Raw genomic sequence first — 25,489 nt, forward strand, 5'->3', positions numbered from 1 at the left:
ATTAGTTTCACAATTCCTTACCTGTGCTCTCTTAATTGATATATTTCAGCTATTTTTTTCTCTTCAAACTATATATCACGTTGTTAATAGAGCAATATTTTAAAATGCAAACCTTATTTTGACTCTACCCAATTCTTATCTCCATGATTATACAACTATTTCTCCTTTGCCTGGAACACTAACTTATACTTCATTCTTCCATTTACTTTGCTAATTCCTGTTTATGACCCAGGTCTCATAATAAACAAGACTTTTTCAGAAGAACAAATCATAGTTTCTTGACCCTATTAAAATATATATTCATCACTTTTTAAATGCATGTTACTTTATCATGATTGAAAAGGTAATGTGGCAATAATTAGCATCCCTAAAACCCAGAGTTTTATTTTTCACTCACATTATACAGCCTTTGTGGCATGCTCATGTGGATTCTAATATCTTGTAACTATAAAATCTGCAACAACCCTCTACTCCACCCCAATTCTACTTTGGCAGGCAAAGACTTACCCTACAGAATCACTTAGGCTTCTTTCTACTTCACAAGACATATTCCTTTTTTTTCCTATGCCCTTGGCCAGAGCCATTCACATTTTTGCCTGGAAGAGGGAAGACTTGAATGTTTTTGAGCATTTTAATGTCTATCTCTACTGCCTTCTCTGTTAGACTGAAAGCTAATAAGGGAAAGGACATGGTCTATTTATATCACTGGTATAGTGTTTTGTATCACAATAGGTGAAACCATAAACTTGTATTACAGGAACAGAACAAGTTAATGTTGCCAGTAACAGCACTCACTCTAGACTGCAAATAAGAGGACTGTCACTTACCAGCTGGATGACCTTGACCAAATTATTTAATCTTTCTTTGCCTAGTTTTCAACAATAAAATAAAGATAATGAAGTATATACCTTTCAATGTTTTTACAAAGATATTGTGCTTAAAAGAATATCTGTAGCGTTAGAGGCATTTATGTGACCGTCATTTTTATTATTTCTATTTTATATAGAAACACAAATCATATGTGTACATATTAATAAATCTCAAAAAGTGAACATATCAAAGTTACCACTACCCACATTATCATTGATATTTCCTACTTTGAAAACAATAAATATATAGAATATTAAAACTGGCACAATCCTAATATCTTTAGATTAGAGATTAGGAGACTAAGCCCCTAAAATTGAATTGATATTCTAGTAATCATCTTGCTAGTGGCCATTCCCAAACTAACACATAAATCTCTTTTTTCCCTTCTACTCAGACTTCATTTTTGATGAGTCAAAGGTCAAAGAATTCTTCTTCATCTCACCTTTTATATTCAATTGTGGACTAAATGACATTCTATCTAAAATTCTAAAAATCTATTTAATATTTTAACTAGAGGAAATATTAAAATGGTAAAGAAAGTCTCCAAGAATATAAACAATTGTAAATGCAATAGCTTAGTCAATGACAATATGTTCTGCTAAGGAAGAGGCAGAAACTCTTAATATTTTTTTATACTACATCATTGTATGATTCTGAAATTTAAATTTATGTCCACTTGCATTTCAAATATTCATCATACTTGTATCTTTCAAGACACATTCAATCATTTTGGAAATCAATTATTGCCTATCATGGTTTAAAGAACCTTGCAAACTACTAAGTCTTCTAAATTATATTTATTATATTTTTATTATATTTCTGTTTTCTTTGTGAAAATAGCTTTGTTATAGTTGACACAGCAAAACAGGCATCCAGTATTCCATATCAAGCATATCAAACCAAACAAAAATGTTTTCATCAAATGTGGTTTGTCTGTAAGAGTTTTTATTTGTACATACTATAAAGGTATGCATAATATTCAAGATTTAAAATGGGAAGAAAGAATGTGACTCAAGCGAATGAGCCACTCCTTCCCAAATGGGAGGTCCCAGGTTTGGTCCCTGGTCCCTCAGATCATAAATTTCCACATCTGGATAAGGGAGATAATAATACCTCCTCTATAAGGCAAAGTGAGTATTAAATGAGGTGTCAAATGTCTGACAGGATTAAAATTGAGACTTTCTTTGTGCCCTGGTTTAATCTGAAGCCCTGGAGATGAGGAAATATTGAAAATTTTAACTAGAGAACATATATTCATTTGTAGAATACAAAAATCAGTGGCTTTTGAGTCTTATAGAAATTTGTTCAATTCCATTTTAAATGCAAGTTAAGGCATTAGAATAATAAGGAATAGGCAGTGAGAGTTCCTTGAAAGAGAATAGTTGGCTTTCTTTACATTTCCCACATTTCCCTCAGGAATTTCACCTCTTCTTTATATCAAGTAAAAGACAATCACAAGAAAACTACTCCAGAAAAAGAGCATCTATAGCTAATGGGATAGATGCTTAATATTTCCCATTCATGCTTGTTAAGCTTCAGAATTTAAAGTCTGATGGTGCTACCGTGGTGGTAGACAAGTCATAAGAATCTCTTCAGGAAAACTTGACTTGGTCCATGGGAGTTTGGATGGCACAAATTGGTGCCTACCTCTTGCTTAAAAACTAAATAAAAGCATAGGAAATACCCATGATGACAAAACAAAGAAAATGAAAGAAAGAGACAGAATTTCAGTATAAACTTAGCCACTGGTCCTTCTGAGATTTGGAGGGGCAACAATGCTATTTTTTTTCTGTCAGCTAGATAGAAATTAAAAAGGCCCATGAACAAGTGGAGAACCTATCCTACAACAGAAAAGAATAGGAAAAATTTTATATGGGGTGTATGTGGACAGTGCACTCACTAACTAGAAGATTCTGAGGTATTTCACATGCAAATTTCTGTTCCCCAACTCTATTATGTTTCCTTATCACTCTATGAAGTTGCTGAGGCTGTTACCTTTTACTGGAATGTCCTCCATCCTTTCTGCTTTTCCATTAGAATCCAGTTCAAACATATATTCCTCTGTGAAACCTTCTCTGATACTATTTCCCTCTTCTCTGACAGAATTTATGATTACCTCCAATATACCCTTACAGCATGTTAAATCTACTCTTACTAATCATATTCATCCCTTAGTTTCTATGCATGGTTGACTCCACAAATGTATTATGTACCCTTCAATGTCTAGAATAATGTATAACATATAAAATATTTTATTCAAGGATTCTAAAAATCTGAAACAGACATTTTCTTGAAATTTAAGTTTCTGACAGTTCTCATTTATACGCAATCAATTTTATGAGTGGGGTAAAAATAATATTAAGTCCATCACCAGAGGATCACCTTTCCATGTACACAGGTTATATGTCAAATACTCCCTAATCTTTCCTCATAATAATACCAAAGATAAACAAAGACACTAGAGGAACAAGTGGGAACAGTATGCCTAAATTTTTCCCACATTCCAACTTGTGTTCTACTGTTGATTATGTACACTTTCTTTAACAAATTTGTGTTAAACACTGGCAAGTACTGAAAATCGGTAATAAAAACAAAAATCATTGTGTTCATTTCATACAGGAGGAACCTGAGCTCCAGAGAAATTAAGTAGCTTATCTACTTAAATTATAAGTGTCTTGTTATGAAATGAAGTCTACCTTTTTCTGTTTTCCAATTCTGCATTATTTCTACAATAGCATATTATTTCTATGGTCATGGTCTGAATATTTAAATCACTACTCCTATAAATACAGATGTAAAGAAAGCATATTATTACTGCTATTTTTAGAATTCACATATTCATCTTTTATAAATTAATATCTATTATATTGGAATATCTGAAAATTAATATCTGTGTTTTTGTTTGTTTGTTATTATTATTGGAGTTGATGGAGACTTAGAAGTGAATTTCATGAGATAGTTGGTAGTCAGAGTCAACTTCTAAACTCAATAAGATAATATTTTTTATTTATCTTTGCTTCATTCATCATTAAACTCAGAGTAAGAAAGACATTTTCTTTGCAATAAATGGCCTTGAGAAAGGAGATATTGTGAACTTTTACAATGAGTGCACCAGTAATATAGAGATTGTCTAGAGAATAAGAGAAAAATAAGGTGAAAAGTTGAAGAGAGAAGAATGTTGTGGTTTTAGTCTATGGCATCAGTTGTGAGATTTTCAGTATAATAATAATTCAGAACAATTCATAAGCCTTTGCCAAAAATTTTGTACTTGTATTTGAGGGGGTTTCCAAAAGTCTCAGATATATGTTTTACTAATGACTAAGTAGCTATTTTTCAATTAAAAATAAAAAAAAAGGTAAGGGTATTTACTCAATATTGATTTTGCTTCAGAAATTTATATAAGGATATGTATTTATAGTGATGTGCTATTCAATAAAGGTTTACAAGGAAAAAGCTTTTGAATTTTGTATCCATTCAGTAAATATTATGAAAGTATGTCATATTACCAAAAATGAACTATATCCTGATAATTAAAATATATATTAAGACATGAATATGAGATCTATCCTGTCTTTCCCTCCTGAAAGTACCAAACTTCCTTACCATTATGCACTTCCCTTTTGAAAACACACAGCACAATTCCAACTAGTTGACTCAGTGATTCAACAAGGGCAGGTATCATATTCTTATTTATTGCCATCTACTCTCAAGGACCTGGCACAGTTTAGGTCACAGAATAGATGCTCAATAAAAATATTTAATAAATTCAAGAGACACATGTAAAAGCATAAAATTATAATTTTATATAAAAATGTTATGATAGTGTTAGTGACCACATGCCATGCTGATTCTGTGGATTCACAGAGGATATAATATTTAAAGCTGTAATTGGGAAGAAAGAATTAATTTTTCTGAAGAGGGGAAGGAAAGCAGATGTTATTTCCAAAAGCATAAATCTTTTATTTTTAAGCAACAAAAATGCCAACAAAAACCAATCTAAGAAAATAGCCTTGACTATTAACTGCTCATTTAAGTGAGCAATTATAGTCAAGTGAGCTCCCTACCAATCACCTCTCAGGAATAATTTTTAGTAAAAACTGGGGTCACATTTTATCATGAAAACTTGAAAAACTCATTGCAATCATTGTACTGTAACTATGAATCATTTAACAAAGTTATGGGTAAGCCAAGTTTCTCTTTCCTTTTCAAAAAGCCAAGTTAATTTTTTTGAACCTGGTATCAGGAACTATATATTGTGTGTTGTGTATGTATATACGTATATCATTTGTTTATATAATTTATTATATGTGTGTGCATTTATACATAAATTTAATGCAACCTTAGTGAATTCTACCCAGTTACCCTATAAAAAATTACCAAAATTTATCCATTAAAATTAATTCATTTGGTATGAGAAGGGAAAACATATCTCTTCTTTATTAATCACTATGGATTATACCAATCTATTCAATCTCTGGTAGCAATATATTTTTCTTTGTTTAAAAAGTGGTGGGTTTGAAGGAGTAATTAATTTCAAAAAGCCATATTAGCTTTAACTTTTCATTTTACTAAGACACCCAAGGAATACATGAATGCAGAGTATATGAAACTTGATCAATTTAGAGAGGAGATAGTGAAGTTTCCTAGGCAGAGGCATTAAGAATTCAGAAGTGGATTGAAAATTCAATAGATAAAATCAGAATATTTCTGTTCACTTTTCCATTTTTGAAAAGTCATATTGGCACAAAGTAATTCATAACCTACTATGTGTAGGACCTTGCACTGGCCCCTCTTGGGGGAACAGAAAAAAGTTCAGCATACTTTCTGTCTTCTGAGAGATTATCCTCTAGTTTAGAGAATAGTTTTAGAACTTGTGATATCTAAAAGCTAAAACACTAAATTAATGAAATACACAAGTAGCAAAACAATATGGTAGACAACAAGTACTTTGGGTGTTTAATATGGGGAAAATGAGATATTTTATACAACAGATAAGAAGCAAGACATTGGGAAAGAATCCAAATTCTCCTTGAAAGTGGTTTATATTGGAGTAGATGAAGAATGGTGACAGTCACAGTAATGGTTGTGACACCAAATGAAGAGTCAATAATAATCAAAAGCATAAGCCAACATTAAGGCTGAAGGAGTACATGAACAATATACTTACTGGGAGGAAGGTTAAACTATCAAACCACAGAATACATTTTTTACATTCAGAAAACTGGATTTAAGTTAAATGACTTGAACTGAAGTCCTGATTCTGTCACCAGAATCTGCTCCTAGTTTAAAATTTTCATTTTCAACCTTTATAAATCTGGGATATGGGGAAAGTAACATATCTTTCTAGGCATGTTTCTCATAAAAGGCAAGTTTGAGTTATGAAGCTATTTTCTAAAACCACATTATAAGGTTATGATTCTAATCTTTAGGTTGGAAATCTTCATTAGAGTGTTTCCTCCAAGAATGTTGTATGAACTGTGTTAGGAATTCAGAGTCTATCAATTTGTTTCTGATGTGCAGGAAGCAAAGAGTAAATCTGATACATTGAAAAGTATCTGAAGAACAACCACCCACCTATTAAAACATGGTGACCAAATAGCTGTGACTGACTGTAGGCTTTTGGGATTATAAATGCTCTGAAAAAAATTCATGTCTTGGTTTTACTGCAGGAAGCCCTTCCTTCCAGGAACACTGAACACAATATGAGTCAAATATGTCTATTGACCAAAGCAGTGGTTTTCAAATTCCTGGGCTACATCCTTAGAGATTCAGATGTAGAGGATCTGGGATGGAATTATTTAAGAGTCAATCACTATTATAAGAATCTTAATGCTAATATAGTGGTCCATGAATCTTGTGTAAGCTTCCATTTTGTAATTTGAAATACAGACAGAGTAGTAGGATGATTCAAAGCCTTTTCAATCATTTTGTGATTTTTCATATTCAAAAAAAGCATAGAATCTTCTAAATACTTTAACTCATCACAGACACTTGCTCAGGGTTGAGCACAGAGCCATTAACAATCAATATAAATTGCAGACGTTGGCAGCATGATCACTTTTATTCATGTGGCAATTGGCCAAAGTCTCTCAGGAAGGCAGGTCATCTAACATTGCATTCTTGTACAGAAATTGTCCACATTCTAGCCTACATTCCACAATGTTGGTCAGATACCAAGTCTTCGGTGTCACCATTGACTGATTCCTCATTCTACTTTTCAGTGTTAGAATTTCTGATGAGTCTAACGTTGATGTCTCACCTAAGGGAGCTTGCGAGCTGAGCAGCACCCGATAAACACAAAAGCTAATACTAAAAGTTTATATACCTCAGTTTCTACTACCCAATACATCATTTCTGACTTTTAACAATAAAATTTATAAGTTATGCTAAAAGGCAAGGAAAATCACAAGCAAAGCAAGCACTAAGCCGACTCAAATATAACAAAGATTTTGAAATTATCAGAGAGAATTCAAAACTATGATTATTATGCTAAAGTTTCTTTAAAATGTGTAAAACTTGCAAGAACATATGGGTAAATGTAAACAGAGAGATAGAACCTCTAAAAATGAATCAAAAGGGAAGGCTAGAAATGAAAAGCAAAACAAAACACAAACACTGTATGAGAAATGAAGAATGCTTCTGATGGGCCTATAACTACATTGGACATGGTACAGGAAAGAATCAGTAAGCTTGGGCATATTTCAATAGAAACTATTAAAACTTAAAATCAAAGACAAAAAAGAATGAAAATAGGAAGAAAATGCTACAGAACTGCAAAACCATTACAAAAAGTGTAACAGATGTGTTATGTGAATATCACAAGGAGAAGAAAGAGAAAAATGAGCAGAAGTAATAATGTGAAGTAATAATGATTGAGAATATTACAAAATTAATGACAGACTCCATAAAACCAGGAAATTCAGAGAACAGGAATCAGGAAAAACACCAGAACAACTATACCTAGGAATATCATATTCAAACTGCATATAACCAAATACAAAGAAAATATCTTGAAAGAACTCAGAGAAAAAACACACAGAAAACCACCTTACATCAAGAGGAACAGAATAATACTTATTTCAGAGTTCCAAGATTTCCATATAACTCAGCGATTTTGCTACGCAGAAGAACTGAAAGCAGACATTTACACACAAATGTGTATAGTGACATTATTCACAAGTACCAAAAGATAGAAACAACCCAAGTGTCCATCAATTGGTGAATGGCTAAACAAAATGTGGTATATACATATGATGGACTATTGTTCAGCTGTAAGAAAGAATGAACTTCTTTCTAAAGCATACGACAATATGGATGAATCTTGAGGAAATTATGGTGAGTTAAATAAATCAGGCACAAAATGACAAATATTGTATGATATTTGTATGAATTAATTATAATGAGTGAACTCATGGAGTTAAAATCTAGAATATAGGTTACTAGGATATAGAATGAGGGTAGAGAATGGACAGTTGATGCTTAATTTGTGTAGAATTTTTAATAAGGTTGATTGTAAATGTTTGGAAAAGGATAGAGGAGATGGTAGCACATTATTTTGAGTGTAAATTAATAGCGCTAATTTATGAGTATGATTGTGGTTGAAAGGGGAAGTTTAGGGTTGTATATGTCAATTGAAGGATAGATAGAGAATAAACTTGGGTTCATAAAACATAGTGAACTCTGTTATATATGATGACTATGGTGAAGAGTACAAATAAAAGAATGTTCTTTCATGAACTATAACGAATATATGTATGTCACTATTACAAGGTCTTAATAATATGGTGGTATATGGGAAGATACAACTTATGCAAATTGACTATTGTTAACAGTAATATTGCTACATCTTTCCACTGATCGTAACAAAGGTACTATGACAATGCTAAGCGTCGATAATAAAAGATTATAAGGGGTAGGAGACTTTTCTTTCTGGGATTAAGAAAATGTTCCAAAATAGTTTGTGGTGATGAAAACAGAAGTCTATAATTATAAATATATATACAGTTATGCTGGGGGAGGCAGGAGAAACCATGTAAGCAACAAGATATTGGAGTGAAATATTTCAAGACTCAAAAGAAAAATAAACAAACAAAAACACCATACTAGAATTTCATATCCAACAAACTTATCCCACAACAGTGAAGGAAAAATAAAGGCTTTCTCAGACACACAAAAACTGAGGGCATGTATCACCAAGAGGTCTGTCTGTCTTGCAAGAAATATTAAAAGAAGTTGTTCAAAGAGAAGGAAAATGATAGAGGCCAGAAACTCAGATTTACATAAAGAAAAAGTGATCTGATAGGAATAAAATAGAAATAAAATAATATTCGTATTATTCCTATATAATAGATGATTTTGCTCAATATAATAGTATGAACAAATTTATGCCCACAAATTTCATAACTTAAATTAATTGGACACATATCTATTAAAGAAATTGAATAAATAAGCAATAATCATCCAAAAAGAAAGCACCAGACTCAGATGGTTTCAGTAGGGAATTCTACCAATTATTTAAGAAGGAAATGGTACTGTTATCAGAACCAGTGGTTGGTGTCTAGGTTCTTGACTTTGTCTCAAGAAAGTATTCAAGTATGAACCACAAATTAATTAGACAAGCAAGAATTTATTGGAGAGAAAGAAAGTGCACCCAAGGAAGAACAATGCACAGTTCTGCCCTGGGGTTCCCCATTTATAGGAATTCAGTATCCCACGACCTGTGCTTATTGTCATATATGAGACAAAGCAGGGAACTCTATTGGGTGGTTTGATGATTTGATTCTCTTAGAGGGTTAGAGGGTTAGGGGTCCAGTGGTGATTGGCCACTGTTCACAAGCTCTGCAGGGCATGTTGACTCACTGTCCAAGAAGCCTGAGGTAACATAAACATGGATGGGTGGGGGGTGGTTCTCCCACTTCCCTTTCTCCTGCCAAGTAGTCGAGTTGTTACCTGCCTTCTGACAGCTAAGCCCTTAGGTGTGTTTGCCGTAAGCGCCCCCTTCTTAACGTGCTTGTGTGAGTCATCAGGCTGATGTTAAGTCAGCAGGCCATTGCCTCAGTGTCCATTTGTGTGACTTTTATAGGTTTTTGGTTCTCTTCTTCCTTAGGCCCATATTCTATTATCATTCCAGGAAATAAGAACAGAAGATATCTAGAAGATAACAGAGGAAAATATCCGGGTGACCCTAAAGTTGCTGATGAGTATTTAAAAACAAAACCAAAAATAGTATCTTTGAAATAACTGAAATTTTTTATAATTTAAAATTCCTCCTCTGCAAATAAATACACAGTTAAGGGAATGAAGAAGCAAACCACAGACCTGGATAAGTTATTTACAAAGACCACATATAATAAACTATGATCTGATAACATACAAGAATGTGCAAAATGCACAAAGAACAATTGAAACTCAACAATAAGGAAACAAACAGCCAAATTAAAAAGTGAGCAAAAGATCTGAACAAAGAAGTCACTAAAAATGATTTACAGATGGCAAATCAGTACATGAAAAGATGTTCTAAATCATGTCATTAGGGGGTTGCCAATTAAAATAACAATGAGAAACTATTTCACAAATATTAGAATAGCTAAAGTCCAAAAAACTAGCAATACCAAATTCTGACCAGGATAGAATGCAAAAGGAGCACTCATTCAGTGCTGGAAGGAATGCAAAATGTTGAAACCACTGGGACAAAGCCAAAGAAGCAGCACGTTTCAACAGCTTTCTGTATAATCCTGATTTAATCAGGACTGGGTTGCATATTCTACAAGAATCTTTGAGTTAGTTAAGATACTCTGTTCTGAATTCCCTTTTGAGTTAGTGATCAGATAATGTAAGTTTCTAATTTTATCTACTTTTAAAAGTTTACAGAAATTAGCTGATTTGACTAACAGTTCACAATGTGTTAGTAAAAGTGATCAAAAGTATCTTTGTGAATTTAGGAGTCTTTGGAATTTGATGTACTTATTGATAGAAAAATCAGAGATAGTTCTAAAAAATAAATGGTTTTGATAGCATCTGTATTTGTCAGCCAAAGGGATGATAATGCAAAGTACCAGAAATCTGTTGGGTTTTATAAAGGGTATTTATTTGGGGCAGAAGCCTATAACTACCAGACCCTAAAGAGTCCAATTCAAGGTACCATAAGAGGTACTTTCACACCGAAAGTAATTTGCCATGTATTGAGCAGGACGTCAGATGATGTTTGTGAGGGTTCAGTCCTCCTCTTCCTCTTTAAGGCTCCTTGGTCCCAGCTTCTTCTGATCTCAGCTGTAGGATGGCATAAGGCTCATCTCTTTCCCCGGGGCTCATTTATTTCCCAGTTTTCTCAGCTGTTCAGGACTCTGGTCTTTTCAGGCAACTGGCTCATCTCTCTTCCTGGGGTCTCTGCCATGTCTAAGGAAGGCTTCTCTTTTTCCTCATGTATGTTTCTCATGTTCTTCTTCTCTGTGTATTTACTTCCCAGGGCTCCAGTATCAAAACTCAAACTCTCTTCTCTGCCTTGTTGTTTTATCTGTGAGTCCCAGCCCCATTGGTGGAGACTCAAATGTCCTACTGACATGGCCAAAACAAAGCCGTAATCATAATTTAACATAGCAAAATGGAAACCTATGAATTTAATACAATCTAATATGCCTAGAGGAACAGACCAGTTTAAAAAACCAATCCAATTATCTCTTTTTGAAATTCACAAACAATATCTAACTGTTATAGCATCCAATACTAATTATTGTGAACTCCGCCCTTTAATGACTTTCGTTCCCAAATCCAAAGATTAGTCATTTTATCCCTTCTAGAAAATTTTTTCCAAGTCACATCACACATATGAGATTACATATTTAATAAAACTTTCTCAATATTCTATAATCAATCAGATTGTTTCTATTTCCAAACATATGTTCTCCAAACACAACAACTACTTACTTAGGAACAGTGATCTGACCTTACTAAAGCACACAGCCTGCCTAGGTAATGCATGTTTCTAAAGCCCTGAATAGCTGCTTTCTGAGTTTCTCAAACCAGCTTTCAGAAATTCATTTATGAAAATCAATCCTATGCACAATGAATGTTTAAAAATTCTACTTCCAATGAAAACATTCAACTTAGCCAGCTTAGTGTAAATTTTAATAGAACATAAAGTTAAATTTATTTATTTGGATGCACCAGGTCTGTAAGGCATTTACATTTGCTGCACATTCCATCTTCCAGGAAAAAAAAAAACAGCAGGGACTTTTCTTGTCAAAAACACCTACATTTCTCACATTAAATAAATGTTATTGTAAAACAAAGGTGTTCATTACAATGAGGCAGAAATGGTTATTTGAGTGACTCTGAAAATGACTTTTAGTGCCAGGAAATCAGCTATTGATAAGAAAGTCACAGAACTGTGACATGATTTCATTTTGGAAGAATTGAAAGCCTTCAAGAAAAATAAACACAAAGATAAATAGAAATAAATAATAATTTTATATTAAGTGGGACAAAGACAATTGTGGCCAGGTTCCAGCAGGGTATATAAGGTCAAACTTTCCATTTGTCACAGGAAGAACCCTACATTACTGAATCAGCCTGAAACTCACAAGGATAAGGAGAAATGTGAATCCTGAAGATCCTAGGACTCAAAACTTGCACATTACTTTTTAATAAAGTATTCACATTTCATATCTCAGAATAGCTAAGATAGATGAAAGCACATTATCAAAAACAAACAGAACTTTGATGGAATTTTAATGGCCTGATGATGAACTCCTTGCAATACTACAGACTGTTTGATGGAGATTTTACATTGACCTATGGTGTCATGATGTAAAATAATGGCTTCCTGCAGAGATAAAAGCTTCCTTTGCCTGACTTTAGATTTGGAAAAATTAGAAAGGGAGCACAGCAAGACAGAAATAGTGAGCAATCTGAAATCATTAGGATGTGCATTCACATGCTGACTCACATTGAGGAGTTGCGTTCTTCCAGGGAATTACTTTGACTTGATTTTCAGTTGTATAATGTGAGAAATTAGGAGAAAAAGATACCTCCTTTATAGGATTTTGTTTTGAACAGTAAATGAGATAACTATTCAAAGTACCTAGCATAGTGTCTGATTCATGACCAGCCATTCATTCAATATACGATTAGGCATCTACTACTATTTGCCAGGCACTACTCTATACACCTCTCTCAATAGCACACTGGTTTTTAAAAGTAGATAAACATTTTGGCTCCATAAAGTTTGTAACCTGGTGGGTAAAATAGAAAACAAACAAATCTATATTGAAACATTAGTAGTGATAAATTCTTTAAAGAAAAAAAAAGGCTGGGTAAAGAGCATATTAAAGGGAGTCAAAGATGGGCTCTCCTGAGGTGTTTCCTAAGTAGAGACCAAGGAATGAAGAGGAGAGCTTTGTGGATATCTGGGGGAAGAGGCCTCCAGGCAAACTCCCTAGAAAGACAATGTTCTGGACATGTTTGAAGGTCTGTGAAGGTGAAAAAGATCGAGCAAGAGAAAGATCATGAAGGACCTTTGTACTTGAAAATTTTGAGTTTTTTAATAGGTTTGATGGGAAAATCACCATAAACTCATTTACATATTTAACAATCATTATGACTACTGTGTGGAAATAAGTTTGATAGCTAAGTGGAGCAGTAGGGAGACTAACAAGCTAGTGCAGTGGTCAAGGTGAGAGATAATGGTGGATTATCTCCATTATGGTGCTAGCAATGGTTGTGATGAGATGAATTCAGGGATGTGACTTATTTTGAAATTGTAACTGACAAGATGTACTAATGGGATCACTATGGGGTGTAAAAGAATGAAGAATCAAGGATTTTTCCAAGCAAGGACTAGGGCATCTATCATTTTCTGCATTTACTATAAGCCAGAACATTCACTTTAAGAGGCGTGCATAATTATAATTATTATCCCCATGCACTTAACCATTATAATAGAGTGCCTTTTACCAAAACTAACATTACTAGATAGTAAGTAGCACTCTTAAAACTAGGATAAAAAGTTATAATGATAGTTTAATTTCATAATATTCTTGTATGAATCTACTTTATATAAGTTAAGCTCAAAAAGACACTATGAAAATTCTTATTTAACTGTTTAATTTTTTCTCTCCTAAAAAATGAAATGACAGTGTTTCCCTAGATTAAAAGGAGCTTTTAAGCTTTTTTTCTCATTGAAAATTTGCCATAATTAGAATAAGAATAAATTGAAGACTTTCTCTGAACTATTTCTAATAATTTCAAGATGCAAATATATCTGCCTTTCATCATCAAACTAATAAATTATTCTTACCTGTTGCTGAGCACATGGCATTCTCACTGCTGTTAGACATATCCTAGCAAATACCTTGAATGAAAATTATTAGATAAAAATTGCATTGATTAAAAAGCTCACTATTCAGCCAAAGTAGATACAAGCCCAGGTACTAGTTCTCCTGAGGGCTACAGAGACCCACGGGTTCCACGGTCATGGTAGATGGCTCTGGAGTTCAGTACCATGTCAGTTGGCCCTACTGTGGCATTTGTGATCCTGAGTGTGATGGAATTGGACTCAGATGTGACCTTTCTACACATGCCTCTTCTGTCACTTTGACTGAACCTGTAGTTGGCAGTAGGGTTGGTGCATACTTAGGAGACCTGGATCTCTGGACTGTCCATGTGACAGCCAGGCCCTGAGCCTCAGGAGACTTTCAATTCCTACCTTCTGGTTTATTGGACTTACCCCAGCCAGCTAACAGGGAGGTCAGGAAGGTCAACCACCACACCAGGGAGCCAAAAGTGCCTATAACTGCAAGCAGGAGAATTGCATCCATCATCCATGTGGAATCTAAGCCCCCTCTTGATATAGAGGTGGAGTGGACATAATCATTCCAGGGTCCACAGGATGGAGGAATAAAATATGGATTAGAGTAGACTTACTGATATTCTACTATGGAACTATTGTGACTAGTAGTGGAAGAAATTGTAGCATTGATGTGGAGAAAGTGGCCCTGGTAGCTGCTGATGGTAGGGAGAGGGAAGAAGAGATATGTTGTGTGGGCATTTTCAGGACTTGGAGTTGTCTTGGGTGGTATTGCAGGGACAGATGCTAGACATCATATGTCCTACCATGGCCCACTGGGTGGACTGGGGGAGAGTGTAAACTTCAATGTAAACCATTATCCATGTGGTGCTGCAGTGCTCCAAAATGTATTTACCAAATGCTATGAATGTGCCATGATGATGAAAGAGGTTGTTAATGTTGGAAGAGTGGGGTGGGGGGGGGTTATATGAGGACCTCTTATATTTTTTAATGTAACATTTAAAAAAATAGAGGGAAAAAAATCACTATTTAACAATGCATTTCTCAGTTCTCTTTTTAATTAACAATAAATTTTATCTAATTCTATTAAATTTTTATATTTTTCAAACATTTGTAAATTTTATTAGACTTGAATTACCTAAATTTTCCCATTAACAAACTGTACTATTTATTGTGCACCTATCAATGCCAGTAACATATAAAATAATTGTTCTGTATTATCACAATTTATTCTTATACTAACTCCACAAAATAGATGTTTTTATCCCAATTTCCTACATGAAAACATAAATATTAGAAGATTATGTAATATACGGAATGTCATAAAGTTAAGAAGTGTCAGAGTTGAGGTTCATTGACTGACTATCAGGAATTTCAAAGCCCATGCTTTTCATGCATAAATTTCACTGCTTCCCATAAAGCAGCCACACAGTTTCCAAGATTTATAGGAAAAATGCAGAAAATTTTGTGTGTTTCTAACACCTTCATATAACTTTAAGACAGATCTTGCTTACTACTGTATATATAGCATATTCATACACATACATATATATATTTATATGAAAATATATATTGTTTATTAACATACCATAAAGGTTGTTATTTCTCAGTCTCAGTTTGTTGATGCCTCAGTCAGGATGTTCCTGCAGTTTGTCATTAGTATTCTGTATTATCTTGAACAAATGCTGCAAATTCCCAAGACTCTAGTTGGCTCTCATATAAAATATTTCTTCAAGATTAAAATGTCGTCTTTTTAAGTAGAGAAATAAGTTGAAATTTAGAGGAATTTGCCTTTTCAGTTTGTTATTTTCTCAACAGCGTGGATAGTCTTCGACTTCCTTTCTCTAGTTAATCCAGACAAAATCCCCTGGAGTCCCACAGCAATGCATGGTACAAAACAGCTCTGGCATACCAGACTTTTTCTCTATATTGTTGTGTTTCTCTGTTTAATTCCCTTTCTAATTCAAGAAACGTAGGGTTAAGCAAAACTGGAGATCTCTCATGCTACATTATATGTATAGAGTGCTGTCTTTTAAGTACATCCATTGATCCTCATAATAATCATAAAGGTAGACAGTCTTTTCCAAATTTAACAGATGGAGGCAATGAGGCTTAGAGGTTGAGGTCAGAAATAGTGTATCGTGGTAGTTAAAAGCTGGGTTTCTAAGGCCAATTTCAAATGTTGGCCTTTCCACTTCCTAAGCTTTCAGCTCACTGTTTTCTAATGACAAAATAAATATAATAATACTATCAATAACATAACTTTATTAACAGGCTAAAATAATATAACAGATATAAATCCTCTTAAGGTGAAAATTGGTAGATAGTAAAGTATCAATAAATATTAGTTTTCATTGCTCAAAAAATCACCATAATGTGACCAATAAGAGGTAAAACTAGGTCTTTGAGGTAAAACTAGGTCTTAAGCTCAGGACATCTTATTTCATACACAATGTTTTTATTCCCTTTATACCATGGCTTTACTCTACCCCCACCAAAAAAAAGAAAAAGAAAAAAGAAAGAAAAAACACTTTATTTTCATTCTTACAATGATTAATCTGGATAAGAGGAATGTTTTAGTATTATAAGTTTCCAGAGGCATTATTCTCTGCCTGTATATTGTAAAGTGTATTATAGTAACTGAAAGATAGGACATTGGCTGTGATCAAGTTGCCCAGGTTTATGTCCTACCTTGGGCACAAAATAAAACATGTCTATGCCTCGGTTTCCTTGTCTATAAAATGCAAACCATCTCAAATAGTTCTTTTGAGAATTAAATGGATATGTATGTATGTTTTTGTGTGTGTACATTTTATTTTCAAATATATGGTGCATGTCATGTTTCCTATAAGGATTTCAACTCATTTCCACAGGAATATAATCTAATGGGACTTTTCAAGTTTGTATCCTTTTGAAAACCATGAGCACTTTCAATTTGGGAAATGTGCACTACACTGTTCTCTGTTGTTGTTTCTTAATTTTGAAATACTTTCCCAAACTTATAGGACCCTTACAAAAATAATACAAAGCCCATACAGAGCACTCAAAATATACTCCTATCCCCCAAATACATAATAGGAGAATGAGTTAGTTTGTATACGTATTGTTCTCTAGTATAATCATAGACCTATAATACATAAGATGGACAACTTTCCAAGAGTTCGTATCAAACTCTGGAATTCATCTTACTAGAAAACTGGATAGTGAAGCATGAAGAGCAACAAGATGTTCAAGGAGCTGATATTTATGAGACAAGATAGAACTGAGAATGTTTAGGCAGAAGATGAGATATATAACCATTCTTTCTACCTATAAACTGTGAGTAAGCTCCTTCTAAATATCAAAACTGATCATATTAAAATCCATGCCTTAAAAGGATTTAAAAAGTTCCAAATGTCTATGCATTTAGTCATAAGTTGTAAACAAGGAAGTCAGAAAAACTTAATTTGAATAAAGACACTGATTCTTAAGGGTATGAGCACATGAACCGAAGTATGACACTATACCATGTTGAGTCTTGGGTTTCTGGTTTATAAAATAACGATGGTGTTAATTGTTCATGTACTCCTCACCTGTATAAAAACAGTCAAACAAAAATAAATAACAGACTTTCACATTTTTCACTTTATTTATAATATAACCTTCATCGTGAATCCAGTCACTTCATTCTGCATTTGACCTCTCATTTATGAATATCCTTACCTCCCAGTCTCGCATCTTATGTCTTTATCCTTGCATTTTTGGACTTGATGTTTAATAATATTAACCCTCTATGTTATTAATTGAAGACATGATTTGACCTTTTTCTTTTGATCTGGACAAAAAAAACAAACAAAAAAGACTGATTACTGTTACTGAATCTACCAGATTCAAATCAAAGCTCCTCATTTCCAAAGATGCAAGAGTTAAGAGAATGAAAATTGGGAGGTAGAATCAGCTGTTTTCCAATACTTGAAATGATATAATATATGAAAGGATTTTCCTTCTGTAACATTTTAGAAGGCTCATCAAAGATAACAGAAAAATAAATTTCAATAGTCAAGCCTGAGTGTGTGTCTTTCTTATTAACAATGTGAATCACGAACATAACTATATTCTTTCTTCTTTCCTTTCCTCTTCAATTACTATCCTTATTTTATGCTTTTAAAAAGTGACTGGATTCTTCTCAGTACTACTTGGCTTTAAACCTTCTATTCATTAGCTTTCCTTTTCCAGTTTAGAAATCTCTGCAAAAATATGGAAACTAAATTGCAGTTATCACCTTGATTCACTGGTGTTTTGTACTCATTTCCTCATTCAGATTGTGTAAATAAAATCGCAAGCAAACAAAATCAACAAATCTAAAGGCAAAAATATTTCTATTCTATGAAGATAAAACTGTAACTCCCCTTGATAGAAGGGATTAGTTTATAAAAGTTGCCAAGCTAAAACTGCAGGATGGTTGCTTTTCCCCCTCGCTCTCTGTCTTTTTGTATTATATTGCCTTCGTTCAGAATTCATCACCTCTTACTCAGATTATTATTTTTACATTATTAAGTCTGCCCTACTTTCATTAATATACCACTTTCCTTAAAGGACAGGTAAATACAGTTAAATAATCCCCTGCTTTGGTGTGTGGTTTTAAGTTCAAGGAATAGAAAATTATTTTTAAATGGCTCAAAGAAGAAGATGCAAATTGCCCTTATATATTTTGATATCATTGGTTCCCAATTTGGTTAATAATTGTTAAAACTATTACAATACTAACATTGTATTCAAATACAGCAGCTTTCTTTAAAAATAATAGGTCATTTTATGTATTATATTTCTATGAAAACCTACAACTTTTCTAACAGCAAAAAATATTAAAAACAGAATATGGGGAAAGCAGAAAGATAAAAGTTTTTAAATTAATAGATCATTACAGAGAAAACCAAAGATCCCTTTTGTCCTTTCCTGGACCAATCATCATTTTCTCACCCTGTAGCTTTCAGAGACAAATAGATCTTCCAAAACCTTTAGCTGAAATCAAGCTCTCATCAACTTGCCTCCTTCATAACCACGTGGATTCTCAGTTTTATCTACTGCACTGTGCTCCAGTTGTTCTAAACCTTGCTCAGATTCTAAAACCTTAATGCATTTCCCAACAATGAACATATTTCTGTTCTTCTTTGCTATCTATTAGGTCCTGATCCTCTAACTGGTCATTTTAGACTCCTTCAGACAGAGATGATTCTTATATCAAAATCGCCCTGTAATCCTTCCTTTCCTCTGTCAGAAGTTATCATATTGTGCTTGAGTTGTTAGTTTTATTATGGCCTCCCTGCTGAATTGTGAGCAGAGAGGCTTTTATTTAACTTTTTATTGGTTTATTATTCATATATGAACATACATAAACAATAAGTGTGTAGTAAAAGTTGTGAACTTACAAAACAAACATGTTTATCATCATACAGAGCTCCCATACATTATCCTACCACCAACACCTTGCATTGTTGTGAAACAATTTTTATAAACAATGAAAGCGCATTGTCAAATATTACTACTAACTATAGCCAATATCTTACATTTGGTGTATTTTACCCCCAATCCACCTGGTTAGTAACATCCTGTATTAGTATTATATACTTTAACACAGTGAATCCTATGGTGGAAGATGGACTCCAGTTAACAGGACAAATATGAGAACATTCTATCATGAACTGAAAAGAGTGCAGAGGCTTTTTCAAGTTCATTTTTTTAGCTCCTGGATCCAGCATATACCAATACTTAGCTAGAGCTGAACACAATTAATTGAATAAAATTATATAAAATAAGGTAATTAATACCTTAGGAAAAGGGAGCAGCAATTTTCAAGTTGATATTTATTAACTTATTTTTATAAGAAACTTTTAGATAAAATAGTAAGGAAGGAGGATCAAAGATGTGAGATTTTCTCAGGTTGCCTCTGATGTTTAGTTTAGCAGCTTTTCTGGAGTAAGGTATTTGTTTAAGAGATAAGATTAAGTTTTCAGCTCTAGGAGCCTGTTCCATTTAACAGTGCTTATTCCAGTCAAAACTAAAACGAATTCTCAAAGGAAAAAGAAATAAGTGAATTATCTTTTTCTGTAAACGATTTGACAGCTGACATCTCTGAAATAACTTCCTGAAGCCTTGATGAAAGTATGCAAACAGTATTTTTTGGTTTTGGTTTTTATTCAGTTTTATGTAGGAAAAATAATTTTTCAGTTTCTTTAAAGGGCAAGTAAATACAATTTAGTGATAGACAGTTAATGAGTGCTTAACTGATATGCAGAAATTTATATGGAAAAGATGGAAGCAGCCATAGTTATAAAATTTTATTAATTTGGCATCAGGAAATAGTTGCAGGAAATACCAATTATTAAAAATACTATATTAAATCAAGTTGCATAAAGAATGATCTCAATTCAGTAAAAGGAGATACTATTAGTTATTTTGTGCCAATAACCCTCAAGAATTAAGTAGCTCATTCTTACAGATCAATTATACAAAAGATGGGAGGAAAGAAATGGGTTAAATTCAAACAGAAAAAGGAATTTGCATTGGTGGTTGTAGATATAGTTTTATGAAGATACAGTTTGAGTTCTTTTTGGATAGAAAAAACCATTCACCAATATCAAATCTACCTGCATGATATACTGATCATAAATTTGTATTTTAACCTCAGTCAAACCAAAAGTTTCCTTATATCTTTACATCTTAGATCTTTAAAACATTAAATGACAATATAATCTTATTAAACTTGACCTTGAGCTCATTTTGATTACAAGTTCTCAGCACTTCAATATATGTTACAGTCTTGGGAGTTATAACCTCACTGGGTACAGATTGACCTAGAAGATAAAGCATAAGCAGAAAAGATTCATCCAACCAGGAGAACTTCGATGAAATGAAGCCCAAAGATGAAAATGCTAGCTGTGTGTTAAATAACACAGAATAATTAGAAAGGAAATAAATTAAATTTGATGAGATAAAAGTAACAGTGTGTAGTGCTGTATAACAAAGAACCACAAAAATATCAGTGACCTACAGTATGTATTTATTTCTTGTTCATGGATCTCTTGGGTTGGGTGAGGTTGCTCTAATTGAGGTTATGGTTCTCTTTCAGGCTGCAGGTTGAGTTCAGTTCATCTCCATATGCCTCATACTGAGGACCAAGAAGAAAGCAGCCAAAACTAAGGCTAAGCACATTTCAGGCCCCTATTTCTGTCAGTTCTACTAATCTGTCATTAGCCAAACCAAATCGTATGACCAAAGCAAAGCGGATGGGGTGGGGAAAACTCTGCCCACAATGGGAGGGAAAAGAGAGTGAATATTTGTTGAGCAATAATCCAAATTAAATCACATACAATTGTGTAATCTAAGTATTTTTTTTAATTAAAAGAAAAAATATTATATCAGTACTTATAAAAATAAATAAATGAATCACAATTAATATATAGACACAGAATAATAAACCAGCTTTGTTCAATGCCAATTTATATAAAAACCTAAGTCTATGCAGTCTCCTTTTCCTACCTCAGATCATTTGCTACATGGAAAGTAATCTTTTGAAGAATGCAAGAGTGAGTCAAGAGAGCCTACTAATGAGTCACCAAAGTGAAGTTGCTACTGAGGTCACAGAAACAAAACAAAACAACAAAGAACAACAAACATTATATCTGGCTAACATGAATTGTTTAGACCTCAAATAAGAACATCAACTCTTATTTGAATGTCTAGCTTGAGAGCTTAAAGTATGGGATTCAGACTAAAGACTGTAACCTCAATTTTTGCCTGAATTGCCAACTTGCCAGCCTTCACTACAGATTTCAGACTTGCCAGTCCCCAAAATTTCATGAGCCAATACCTGTGAATAAATCTTTTTACATTTGTATGTAAATATATAAAATATATTTATATATACGATTGATTCTGCTTCTCTGGAGAACTTGGGCAGATTCAGACTTTGTATAGATTTTGATTGTCTATTATTGTTTTTATTATTACTTTTTTATTATTATTACTTTTACTACCATCATTATTATCGATGTTACTGTGGAAAAGACTGCTAGATATGGCCAAATATTCAGTCTTTATATTTTTCTCTTTTTTAGAGAAGTTGTGGATTTATAGAACAATCATACATAAAATACAGGATTCCCATATACCATCTTAATATTGACACCTTGCGTTGGTGTGGAACATTTGCTACAACTGAGGAAAGCACATTTTTATAATTGTTCTGTTGACTGCCGTCCATGGTGTAACTTTGGCTTCACTCTCTGAGTAGTGCAATTTCATGGATTTTTTTCAAAAGTTTTATTCCTTACCAAATATACAACCTGACATTTCACCTTTAACCACATCCAGATATATATTTCAGTGCTGTTACTTCTGTTCACAATGTAGCACTACCATTACCAATGTCCATCACCAAAATTTTTCCTTCATTCTAAATAGGAATCCAGTACGTTTTAAATCCTAACTTCCCATTCTCTATCCCCACCCATGCCCTGGTAACCTATATTCTAATTTTTGGCACTATGGGTTTGCTTATTATAATTATTTCATATCAGTGAGCTCATACAATATTTGTACTTTTATGCCTGGCTTATTTCACTTATTTCTCTTAAAATAATAGAAGCCTGAATTATTATCTTGGTACATGACATGCCAAAATGAATACTGCATTTCTCAACCTCTGCTATAGGTTTGGATAGTGGAAATACTTCACCAGAAGGTACATGCAAGAAAGAACAATAATATAGGAAAATCTAAGGAATCTGAGTACTTTTTTGAGAAAAGTTTTGGGCAGCATATCTTCTGAATTTTATTTAAGTGAAAAACAAAACACAACAAAAATAAACCTCAGGTGTCTTGTGTGAGCCATTGCCCTTTTGGGCCCGTGTTACTTACAGTCAAAACTAGTTCTGATATAGCTACATTATGATGTTATAACAACTAAATTTCCTATATGTTTTAGATACTATGAAATACAGTATTTGCTATAAATTTGTCATGGATTTATGTATTGTTCACGTATTTTATTGAGAAAGAATCAAATGTACCATGTTTGAGTTGTCAAATACCAGGACCAGAACTCAGATATCCTGACACTTAATTTTTAATCTCTTCTCTCTACTTTTCTTATCCTGGACTAGAGGAAAATAAGCAATGAATCTTGACTTTTGAAACTTCTAAAATTTTCTAACTAACTTATTGCCTTCAGCATATAAAGTTCCTGGACATAATCTCACTTTTATAAAGTTTAACAAGTGGGTATCTGTGTCTGGTGTCAGTTTTCTCTTTTTTATTAGAGATGTTGTGGGTTTACAGAATGATCATGCATGAAATACAAATTTCCTGTACTCCATCCCCCAACCAACACCTGGCATTGGGGTGAAACATCATTATAATTGATGATAGCACTTTTCAATAACTGTATTATTTCTATAATGATGGTTACCTTTGCTACAATTAAGGAAAGATTATTAAAACCTATTAAATATCATCCAATGGTTTACAGTAAGTGTATTTTTCCCATACACCACCCTATTATTGACACTTTGTATTGTGTCATAAATTTGTTATAATTTATGAAAGAAGACTCCTTAATTGTACTATTAACTATAGTTCATCATCTATAATACTGTTCATTATTATACAGTCCTATGTTTTATCTTTTAATTTTTATTCTAGAACATATACAACATTAAATTCGCCCCCCCCAACTGCACTCATCTATAAAATGCATCGCTGTTAATTACACTAACAGTAATGTGCCACCATCACCACCATCCATTTCCAAATCTTTACAATCAAAACTCAATAGAAATTCTTTACAAATAAACACCATCTTCTCATTCTGTAACCCCAATGTATCTGCTGGTAGTGTATATTGTAGTTTCCAATTCTTTAAGTTTGTCTATTATAATTTATTTTATATCAGCGAGATGATAAATTGTCTTTTTTGTGTCTAGATTATGTAATCCAACATAACATCCTTGTTTCTTTCATGTTGTTGCATACATCAAGACTTAGTTCCTTTTTAAGATGAAAAATATTCTATCATATGCATATACGATATTTTGTTTATTTATGTATAATTGGTTTCTTTTCATGTTTTGGCAATTGCAAATAATGCTGTTGTGAATATCACTGTGCAAATATCTATTTGAATTACTGCTTTTAATTCAAGGGTATATACATAGCAGCAGGATTGCCAGGTCATAGGTCATCCTGTACTTAGCTTCCTCAGGAGCTGCCAAACTATCGTCTACTACAGCTGCATCATTTTACATTCCCACCAGCAATCAAAGAGTGTTCCTATTTCACCACATCCTCTCCAACACTTAATTTTTTTTTTTTTAATAGCAGCCATTTCAGTGGGTGGGAAATGAGACCTCACTGTAGTTTTGATTTGCATTTCCCTAATAACTAGTGATGTTCAACCTCTTTTCATGTGCTTTTCAGCCATTTGTATATCCTCTTTGGAGAAATGTCTATTCAATTCATTTGACCATTTTTAATTTGGATTGCTTATCTTTTATCGCTTAGTTGTAGGATTTCTTTGTACATTATGGAGATTAAATTCTTATTGGATATATGGTTTCCCAATATTTTCTTCTATTGATAGGTTATCTTTTCACTTTTGTGACAAAATTCAATGAGGCCTCAAAGTTTTTAATTTTGAGGAGGCCCCATTATCTATTTTTCCTTTTGTTTTTTCTCTGGATATAAAGTCTGAGAAACCATTGCCCAATACAGTATCCCAAAGATGTTTTCCTACATTTTCTTCTAAAAATTTTATAGTACTATAAATTTTATAGTACTGGTTCTTATATTTAGGTCTTTGATCCATTTTAATTTTTTAAAATGGTGTAAGATAGGGGTCCACTTTCATTCTTTTGCATATGAATATCCAGTTCTCCAAGCACATTTGTTGAAGAGACTATTTTTTTCCCAATTGAGTGAACTTTGTAATCTTGTCCAAAAACAACTGGCCATAGATGGAAGGGTCTATTGCTAAATGATCACTTTGATTTCATTGATTAACCTTGTGCCATTACCATTTTTTTTTTCCAACCACTGTTGCTTTGTAATATGCTTTAAAGTCAGGAAGTGCAAGTCTTCCAAATTTATTCTTCTTGTTCAAGATGTTTTTGGCTATTTGGACCCCCTTACCCTTCCAAATAAATTTGATAATTGACTTTTTCATTTCTGCAAAATATGCTGTTAGAATTTTTATAGGGATTACAATGAATTGGTAAAGAATTTTAGGAAGAATTGACATTTTAATTATATTTAATCTTCCACTCCATGAACACAGAATGC

This window comes from Dasypus novemcinctus, chromosome 10 (assembly GCF_030445035.2).
Source record: "Dasypus novemcinctus isolate mDasNov1 chromosome 10, mDasNov1.1.hap2, whole genome shotgun sequence".
NCBI lineage: Eukaryota > Metazoa > Chordata > Mammalia > Cingulata > Dasypodidae > Dasypus > Dasypus novemcinctus.